The sequence below is a fragment of the Sorex fumeus genome, unplaced genomic scaffold (genome assembly GCF_029834395.1).
Source record: "Sorex fumeus unplaced genomic scaffold, SorFum_2.1 ptg000007l, whole genome shotgun sequence".
Lineage (NCBI taxonomy): Eukaryota > Metazoa > Chordata > Mammalia > Eulipotyphla > Soricidae > Sorex > Sorex fumeus.
In genome coordinates this window covers 49112409-49123156 of record NW_026606064.1, presented here as the reverse complement: position 1 = coordinate 49123156, position 10748 = coordinate 49112409, and positions in this window count along the sequence as shown.

Here is a 10748-nt window from a genome sequence, read left to right as displayed (position 1 = left end):
AAAATCATTTTCATTTATTTATTTGATCTCTTGGTGTTTGTCCTGGGTGACACCCAGCAGTGCTCCGATGGGTGGGTGGGTGGGTGGTCACTCCAGTGAGGAAGTGAGCAGTGCTGAGTATGAACTGGGCCTCTTGCATGATGGGCACACACCCTGCCCTGGGAGATATCTCCCCAGCCCAATTTATTTACTTTACTCTTTTGGTTTTGGGGGCCACATCTGATGGTATTCAGCATTTGTTTCTGACTCTGCAGTCAGGGATTACTTTTTTTTTTAAATCATTTTATTGAATCACCGTGGGATACAGTTACAAAGCTTTCATGTTTGGGATTTAGTCATACTATGATCGGATCACCCATCCTCCACCAGTGCACATTTTCCACCGCCAATGTCCCCAATATCCACCCCTCCATCCCAGTCTTCACCCTGCCCCTATGGCAGACAATTTCCCCAATACTCTCTCTCTACTTTTCTGCATTATGTTTTTCCCAAATTTTCCTACTGCCATTCAAGCCTGCCTGCCAGGAGCAGATGCTAAATAATTTGTTTCCACTGCTCATTTTGAATATCATGAGAGTTCGTGTGGCCACATGCTTCTGGGATCCTAGATTGTAGATGATTGGGTTCCAGAGACATCTCTGTAGGGCACTAATCTATTTTGGGATTCAATTGGGAGTCTCCAGACTCTTGGCCCACAGTGCTCACAGAGGTCTGTGCTCCTTCAATTGTGGTGCCTACACATGTGCTACTCAGGACTCATATGATTTTGTTTGCTTGTTCATTTTTTGGGCCCCACCTATTGGGGCTCAGGGCTTACTCCTGATTCTGGGCTCAGGAATTACTCCTAGCAGAACTCAGGGAACCATATGGGATTCTGGGGATCAAACCTAGCTTGGCCACAAGCAAGACAACTGCCCTGCTGGACCATCTATCTGGCCCAGGGCTTGCACTCTTAATCAAGGCTCTCAAGTTCTGGTTGTGGTGCTCACCGGGAGGCCACTGCAGTGCTCACACATGTCCTTGTCAGGGTCACACTTCCTGGTCGAGATGCTTACCCATTTCTCTAATGCCTGTGCTTGTCTGTGGGCCATACCCAGCCATTTTTGTAGTGTACACACACACACACACACACACACACACACATCTTGCCGTGGGTCAGCCAAAAATCTCTTACCCTACCAGGGTGCCCAGAATCACAGACGGAAGAGCTGCCAGATGTGGGACACTGAAAATTTGAACTCTTCACCACATGCCTGTAAGGTTCTAAGTATCTGCACTATTCCTTTAGGCCACAACATTGTTTAAAAAGGTGAGGGGATGCAGAGCAATAGTATAACAAGTAGGGCATTTGTCTTGCATGCAGCCTGCTGGGGTTTGATCCCTGCTATGTGATATAGTCCCCCAAGCTCTCCAGGAGTAACCCCTGAGCTCTACCAGATGTGTTCCCCCTAAAAAAAATAACCTAATGAATGAAGAAGAGGCGAACTTTACTCTTGGATGGGAAGATGCCAACACTTCCTAAATTAAAATATAAAATTATGGGACTGAAGAGATAGTACATTGGGTAAGGCACTTGCCTTGCACAAGAACAACCCATATTCAGTCCCCTGAGCCTACAGGAGTGATCTCTGACTACATAGTAAAGTAAAGTAAAGGCCCTCCCATTGATCATCGATTTGCTCGAGCGGGCCCAGTAACGTCTCCATTGGAGACTTTGTTGTTACTGTGTCTGGCATATCGAATACGTCACGGGGAGCTTGCCAGGCTCTGCCGTGCGGGCGAGATACTCTCGGTAGCTTGCCGGGCTCTCCGAGAGGGGCGGAGGAATCGAACTCGGTTCGGCCATGTTGGCTGCGTACAAGGCAAACGCTCTACTGCTGTGCTATCGCTCTGACTACATAGACAGGAATAAACCCTGAGTACTGCCAGGTATAGCCCCCCAAAATAACCAAAAAAAAAGTGAATTTTGGTTCTGGAGATAACACAGCAGGTAAGACTTGCACAGTCAACTGAGGTTCTATCTCTGACACTGCATATGATCCTCTGAGCATCTCTAGGAGTGATCCCTAAGCACACAGAACAGAAATAATTCCTGAGCACCACTGCATGTGGCCCTGAAACAAACAAATATGTGACTTTAGCATCACTCATTATAAACAGAGTGTTGACATCACCTTATATAAAAAAATCATAAATAAGTTATGAACCCAGGGGAAATATTTGTAACCAGATATTTACAACAGAGGGCTACGGTCCAAATACATAAAGAGTATCTACAAGTCAATGTGAAGAAACAACTCAGTGGAAAAATAAACACAATGTTAAGACAATTCTCAGAAACTGAAATAGAAATGACTTCATTATATTTTCTTCTTTTAAGTTTCCCACTTGATTTTTGTTTTGGGACCATCCAGGCGATGTTCAGGGGTTACACCTGAGTCTGCACTGAAGAATCACTCCTGGCAGTGCTCAGGGGACCATATGGAATGCCAGAGATCAAACCCGGGTTGGCCATGTGCAAGGCAAATGCCGTATCCACTGTACTATTGTTTTGGCCCTAGAAATGACCTCAAACATATGAGAAAATGCTTCAGTTTATTCATAATAAAATTAGTGCAAATTAAAATCAGTGAAATTCCATTTTTAGGGCTGGGATGAGAACTCAAGGGACTGAGTGTGGCTTTGCATCCAAAAGGCCTGGATTTGATTCCAACTACTGAAAATGGTCCCCCAGTACCAGGAGGAGTGACCCCTGAGCACCACCAGGTGTGGTCCAAGAACAAACAAAAGTCCCAGCCATCGTTTGTAGTATCTTAGATTGATCTATTGTTTTGTGGCAGGTCATTGGGTCACACATGGAGATGCTCAAGGACTTATCCTGGCTCTGTGCTCAGAAATGACCCCTACTGGGACCATATGCTGTGCTGGGGATCAAACTGGGCTCAGCTGCATTGCAAGGAAAGTGCCTGGTCCCTGTACTATCTCTGAGACACCTATTTTTTTTTTAATTTTAAAAGGCTGGTCTTTAAGAATACTGTTTTGGTGAAGCTGTGGTCCTGTTGGTTGGAGTAACTGGAGGAATCCAAAGATAAGGTTGCATGGGTGGAAAGCAACATTTGTACTAGGCTATTTGTTGCAACTTTTCTTATAATAAGAAAGGATGGTTGTAAGAAACAATCTTAACATTCATTGGAAGAAATCTAGTTACAGAAATGATGTTACATCTAGACTAATGAATATGTAGCAGTAAAATAAAAATTTTAAAAAATGGCTATATTTTTATGTAGAAGATCCTCCAAGAGAGATTAAGTGAAAGGACAACATACATAAAGCAGCGTGTATGATATGAGAGTCTTTGAGTTAAAAAAGAAAGAAAAAGAAAACTGCATTTGCTGTCATTTGCAATGAATCTCCTAAGAACCCCCAAAATTTGGCAGCCTCTTAAATTTTTTAAAATAGTTTTTACTTTAAATTTTTTATTTTTTAAAATTTTTTTCCACTGGAAATTCCTTCATGTCACCAGAGCTGAATGAATGTGTCCCCCTTCCCCCAGTCCACCGGAAGAGAAGAAGATAAGATCTCTGAGTAGGTGACTAGGTTACCTGATAGGTAGATGGGCTAATGCTGTCTGCTGACACAGAGAGCTGAGATGGTGCAAAGAGAAAAAGCTCAGGAGCCCAACTGACTTACCCAGCAGAGAGCCCCACCCAAGAACCCCCCAGTGGATCTTTTTTTTTTTTTTTTTTTTTGCTTTTTGGGTCACACCTGGCGATTCACAGGGGTTACTCCTGGCTCTGCACTCAGGAGTTACTCCTGGCGGTGCTCAGGGGACCATATGAGATTCTGGGAATCGAACCCGGGTCGGCCGCCTGCAAGGCAAACGCCCTATCCGCTGTGCTATTGCTCCAGCCCCTGGGACACTGATCTTGCTCTTCTAGCCCACAGGACTGTGCTTTAGGTCCCAGAGCACGTGGTTATTTCATATGGCAGAGAGAGCAGGCAGACTCGCCAGGGTGTGTAGGTGGGTGTAGCACAAACAAGGGCCCTGGCTGACAGTGATGGGGAGAGACATTCTGACTGCTGAGGTGTGGGGAGAGACATCTGTTGTACTATATGAAAAAAATAAAATAAGTCCTGAGCAATAGAGCAGCATTTGTCTTGCCCGCAGCTAACCTGGATTTGATCCCAGGCTTTCCATGTGGCCCCCCCGAGCAGAGCCAGGAGTGATCCCTGAGCGCCGAGCCAGGAGGAAGTTCTGAACACCACCAGGTGTGGAACCCAAACCAAAAATATACGTATATATAAATAAACAAATTAAATGACAAATGTGAGGGCTGGGGATGTGCTTCAGTGGTAGAGCTCATGCCTTGTCTGTCTGTGTGAGGCCCTGAGATCAATCCTTGGCACTGCAAAAATAAAATAAAAAAAAAAATAAAAAGATAAAATTTCAAGTTTGAAAAGTGGGTAGAGATCATGTGGGTAGATTAGTAAAATTTGTTGGGAGATATTTATGTGTTTCCTCTTAAACACGAAGAGGTAGAATATACAGATTCTCGAGGGAGGTGGAATAAAGATGGAACATAAAACAAGGAATTCCAAGGTCAGTGATGGAATTCGGAGGCAGGCTGCATGCTTTGTAAGAGGCCCTGGGTCCAGTCTCTGGCAACCTCCCAAAAAGGGGAATCTTACATTTTTCCTGTTCTACCCTTCTGTACCTTTTGTTTTATTTGGACCATTATAAAAATAATAAACTTTTACCTGGCAAAAGTCACTTGGGCTAAAATAAAAAGAACACCATGCTGAATGGGAAAAAAAAGTATTTACACACCCTACGTCAGATAAAGGGCTAATAGTCAAGCTTCATAAAGCACAAGCTTCATCACTTGATCACTTGATCCCCCGTTATTCATCGATTTACTCGAGCGGGTGCCAGTAACGTCTCCATTCATCCCTGTGTGTGCTAGCGTAGTCCAATGGCATCTGTTCTTCCTAGGAACATGCAGAGCCTCAAACCGATTATTCAGAGTCTTGACGAAGAAGTCTAACCATCTTGTAGGTGGGAGTCCACGCGATCTTTTGATTTCCCGTGGAATCCAGTCAGTAATGGCTCTAGTCCAGCGGTTGTCTGTAAACCTCATTACATGTCCAGCCCATCTGATTTTTGATGCCTTGGCAAATGAGACAGCGTCCCTGATTCTTGAGCGTTGACGAAGATCAGAACTCCGGATTCTATCTCTCATTTGAGTGAAGCGTGATATTCAAAGCATAGCTCTTTCGATTCCTCTTTGAGAAACCTGAATAGCGTTCTCATCCTGTTTTCATAGGGCCCAGGTCTCTGAGGTATATGTTAATGCAGGAAGAACAGTGGAATCGAAGAGATGTGCTCGTAACTGGAGGTTCTTTATCCTCTTAGTTATTTCGTCAACGCTCTTGAAGGCATTTCAAGCCACTCTCTTCCTCCTGCGTAACTTAGGTGCCAGGTTATTCATCATGTTGATTTCTCGACCTAGGTATATATCACGATCACGATCATACTGTTGTTCGTCGATTTCCTCGAGCAGGCACCAGTAACATCTCCTTCTTCCTAGCCCTGAGATTTTAAAAGAGCCATTTCAATGCTCTTTCAGGATTAGGAGAATGAGACCCATCATTGTTACTGGTATTTGGCATATTGAGTATGACACGGGAAGTTTGCCAGACCTCTGCCGTGCGGGCAGGATACTTTTGGTAGCCTGCCAGTTCTCCAAAGGAAAAAAATAAGATGTCGCGTGGCCGCAAATGCAGCTGCACACTTCCGGGAGCTGGGTGTCTCATGGTGTCTCACTAATAAATAAAAATAAATTAATTAATTAATTAAAAATAACCTTAAAATAATAAATGTATTTTCATACAAAAAATAATAATCTCTGGGTCTTGGCCGTTGATGGGATTACACCGTGCCAGGGGGCCAGTTGGTGGGTGTGACTCCTGCCTACTGGAAGACGGAGGATCTGGGTGGAGGTTGTTCAGCCCCGATCTGAGCAGGCTTGGAGATCTCAGCCCCGGGACCCGCATGCCTTTGTTCCTCTGCTGGTACCTTCATGCGTGTGGAGAGTGGTCTCAGCATGGTTGTGGCTGGTTCTGGAGGTCTTCGGCTGCCAGAACTCTGCTCGGGGCGGGGAGGGAAACTCAACCTGACCCCTCCAAGGGGCCCCGACGAGGACAGCCAGGCGCGGGGGCAGGACACTCTGCGCTGTTCTCTTCCAGGAGCTGGGTTTTATAGTCTCTGGGTCTTGGCTGTTGATGGGATTACACGGCAGAGTCTCCTGCCCTTGCACCTGGCTGTCCTCACTGGGGCCCCTTGGAGGTGGGAGGGTTGAGTTTCTCTCCCCCCCCCCACCTCGAAGAGAGCCCCAGCAGCTGAGGACCTCCGGAACCAGCCACGGCCATGCCGGGACCACTCTCCACACGTCCGGACTGGCCTCATGCATGAAAGAACTGGCAGAGGAACCCAGGCATGTGGGTCCCGGGGCTGAGGTTTCCAAGCCTACTTGGATAGGGACTGGGTCTTCTCCACCCAGACCCCCCCATCTTCCAGTAGGTAGGTGTCACACCCACCAGTTGCCGCCAGTGCCAGGTTGGTCCCATCAACGGCCAAGATGCAGAGACTATAAAACCCAGCTCCCGGAGGAGAACAGCGCAGAGTCTTTTGCCCCCGCGCCTGGCTGTCCTCACTGGGGCCCCTTGGAGGGGGGAGGGTTGAGTTTCTCCCCCCCCCCCCCGCCCCGAACAGAGCCCCAGCAGCTGAGGACCTCCGGAGCCAGCCATGGCCGTGCTGGGACCACTCTCCACACATCCGGACGGGCCTTATGCATGAAAGAACTGGCAGAAGAACCCAGGCATGCAGGTCCCGGGGCTGAGGTCTCCAAGCCTACTCGGATAGGAACTGGGCCTTCTCCACCCAGAAACCCCCCATCTTCCAGTAGGTAAGCGTCACACACACCAGGTATACACACACACACACACACACACACACACACACACACACACATATATAACAAGCTTCAAAAAACCTTAAAGACAGAACAACAGGGGCTGGAAAGATAGCACAGTGGGTAGGGCGTTTGCCTTGCACGCGACCGACCTGGGTTCGATTCCCAGCATCCCATATGGTCCCCTGAGCACCGCTAGGAGTAATTCCTGAGTTCAGAGCCAGGAGTAACCCCTGTGCATTCCCGGGTGTGACCCAAAAAAAAAAAAAACAGAACAACATGGAAAACGGTAACCCCGTCCAAAACCGTGGGGAGGAGATGAATGGACACATCCCTGAGATGATAAGCAGATGGTCAACAGGAATATGAAAAGTATACTGTCCATTATTATCAAGGAAATGCAAATGAAATGACCATGAAATATCACCTCACGCTGGTGAGAATGATTATATCAAAAAGATGGGACACAAACATTCATTGTTGGTGAGAATGTCACCTGGTTCAGCCTCTACGGAAAACAGAGATTTCTTTAAAAAGAAGGAATAAGGTTTACATAGGACCCAGTGATTCCAGTTCTTGGCATCTATTCCAAGAACACATTTAATTCAAAAGGTCTGTGCACACCTATGGCTAGTTACAATAGGCAGAGTACGGAAACAACCCAACTGTCCAACCACAACTGGATAAAGAAGTGATAGAAACAGGCTGGAGCAATAGTACAGTCAGTAGGGTGCTTCCTTGCATGCCACCGATCTGGGATCGATCACTCATATTATATACTCCTGAGCACTGTCAGGAGTAAATCCTGAGTGCAGAGCCAGGAATAATCCCTAGGCATCACTGGGTGTGGTTCATAAACTCCTTACGTGCAAATAAACTGTGGTCAGTATACATAGAATACTATGCAGCTATAAGAAAAGATGAAATCATGCGATTTGCAGCAACTTGGATGTAACTAGAGAAGATCATGTTAAGTAGAATAAGTCAGAGGTCAAAGAATGAGATGTTATTATTCATCTGTGGTACACTGTGAAATGAAACAAAGGAAAGGACAGAACCAAATAATGACAAAGCCTTGGTCTTGAATTACACGACCAAGACTACTTTGCTAGTAGCAGTAGTAGAAGAGAGAGTGAGAGGGGGAGGGAAGAAACAGTGGGCTTAGAAATGACAGAGAACAGTGATGGAGGATCTGGGGTACTTTGGGGGTGGTTAAAGTGTGCATATTTCTACATCAAAACCATAAACATTGAAACTATTGTCACCTAAACTATAATAACATTTTTATTTCTTTTTTTTTCCTTTTTGTGTCACACCCAGCAATGCACAGGGGTTACTCCTGGCTCTGCACTCAGGAATTACTCCTGGTGGTGCTCGGGGGACCATATGGGATGCTGGGAATCGAACGTGGGTTGGCCGCATGCAAGGCAAACGCCCCACCTGCTGTACTATCACTCCAGCCTCTGCAACTTTTATTTTGGTTATTTATTTATTTGGGGGGCTTGGAGTCACATCCAGCAGTGCTCGGGGTCTACTCCTGGCTCTATACTTAGGGATCACTCCTGGTGGGTTCAGGGGACCCTATGGGATGCCAAGGATCAAACCCAGTTTGGACATGTGCAAGGCAAGCACCCTACCCACAAACTATCTCTCCAGCCCCTACAATAAAAATTTCAAATTAAAAAATAATTGAGGAACGTTGCTAACTTAATTTTTTTTTTAAGTCAAGTGCTGTGGGGCCCAAGGAAGCATCTCTGTGCTAGAACCCCTGCCCTGAATGCCAGCATCAGGCCTAGATTCCATCCCTGGCACCACCACCCACATCACCAAGTGTGTTCCAGCCCTGCCTGTGTGATCGCCAGCGCTGAACCAAGTCTGCCAGCACCATGAGTCTGAGTAGTTACCGAGCACCCACTATGCTGAGAATTGCTCCAGAGTTCCTGATGCCCCCTGGAGGGGAGAGAAGTTGCACTGGTGAGTGCAGGGCACCCAGCACCCAAGGGCCCGGTTCTGAGCGTGTTGAGGGATCCCCACTCTCTTGTCCCCCTCCCAGTCCTCCTGGCTTCAGGAGGAGCTGGCCACCTCTGAGCCGTTCAGCGCCATCACACCTGGGGAAGGCCACTCTCTCCCTCAGATCCACCGCTGTGGGACATCGGTTCCTTCCTCTGCATGACAAAGGCGGGGGTGTGCTCCCTCCGGACCGCTAATCAGCCCATTGTAAAAAGTTCCCAATCCACATCCTTTTTCTTCAGGGGAAGGCCCGATTATTTCATTTCCCAGGCCCAACTCTTGAACCCCACAGTGAATCCACATTCTGGAAAGAGCTGATATTTGCAGAGGGATAATCAGTCTGCAGGGTTTGCCTCCATCTGCCTCTGTCCGTGCTGGCCCACACACATCTGTCCCCTACGTGGTGCTGTGTCACTGTCTCAGCCCACAAGGACTTGAGTTGGGCCCATCTGTGGCACACAGCCGGAAGGCCTGGGACGACCCTGCTCTTGGGGACTGGAGAGATAGCACAGTGGGCAGGGCGCTCGCTGCGCATGCAGCTGACCTGGATTCAATCTTGACACCACCTATGGTTCCCCGAGCCCACCAAGAGTGATCTCTGAGTACAGAGCCAGGAGTAAGCCCTGAGCACCTCCAGGTGTGGCCCCGAAACAAAACAAAACAAAACAAAAGAGCCGCTTTTGGGTTCTCCTGAGTGACTGGATTGTTGTGAGAGCTGCCGGTTCACTGATGACCCCCAAGTCCCAGCTTTCCTCTGCAGCCTAACTCCTGGGCATCAGGACCTTCTCCACAGCTGCCCACATGTGGCGAGGTCACATGCTCAGTCATTGTTCTCACCTGTATAGCACCTGGACCAAACCTGCAGGAAGCACCCCACTGGCTCAGCAAGTCTCATTGGTCCCCCCCCCACCTCCCTCCCCATGCTCACCCCTCAACCCCTAGTTAGGAATCTTTGCAAGATGATCACCAGTTGTGTTCTTTTTGTTTTATTTTTGTTTGAGGGCCACAGCTGGAGGTGCCCAGGGCTTACTCCTGCTTTTGAGTTCAGGGATCACTCCTGATGGGCTTGGGTGAACTATGAGGTGCCAGGGATCAAATCCTGATCGCCCACTTGAAAGACAAAAGCCCTTCCCGCTGTACTATCAGTTGGTGTGTTCTGTGTTCATGAAAACCCTCCAAAAAAGGACTCAAAAGGGGCTGGGGGTGGGGGCTCAGACCCATAGTGCAGACACTGGTAGAGCACTTGCCCTGCATGCAGTTGAGCTGGGTTCAATCCCTGGAATCCCATGTGGTCCCCTGAACCACCAAGAATGATCCCTGAGCACAGAGCCAGGAGTAAGCCCTGAGCACCATTGGGTGTGGCCTCCTCTCAAAAGAAAAAAAAACCCTCTGAGCAGAGTACTGAGCCCCAAGTTCCAGTAGTCCCCAGCCATCCCACGGCTTCTCTCATAAGCCCCCAGAGCAAAACCTCCGTCCTGGATGTTAGCAGGAACACAGGCTCAGCGCCATTCCCAGGGCTGCTCCCTCTTGCTATAATTTCTGCTTTGGACCAACATGGACGGGCCTGTCTTTTGTTAGGGTCTCAGAGTATTCTCCTGCCCCCAGATTCCTCTGGGCACCCCCTCTGCCGAGCCCTGCCTATGGGAACACTGATGTGCTGTTTCTCTCCATAGCCTGACCTTTCCCAGGCCTTCTCAAATCCCCTTCTACTTAGTGACGTACCTTTCCAGGATCCCATGGACTTCCATGACCAAAGAACTATCTGTC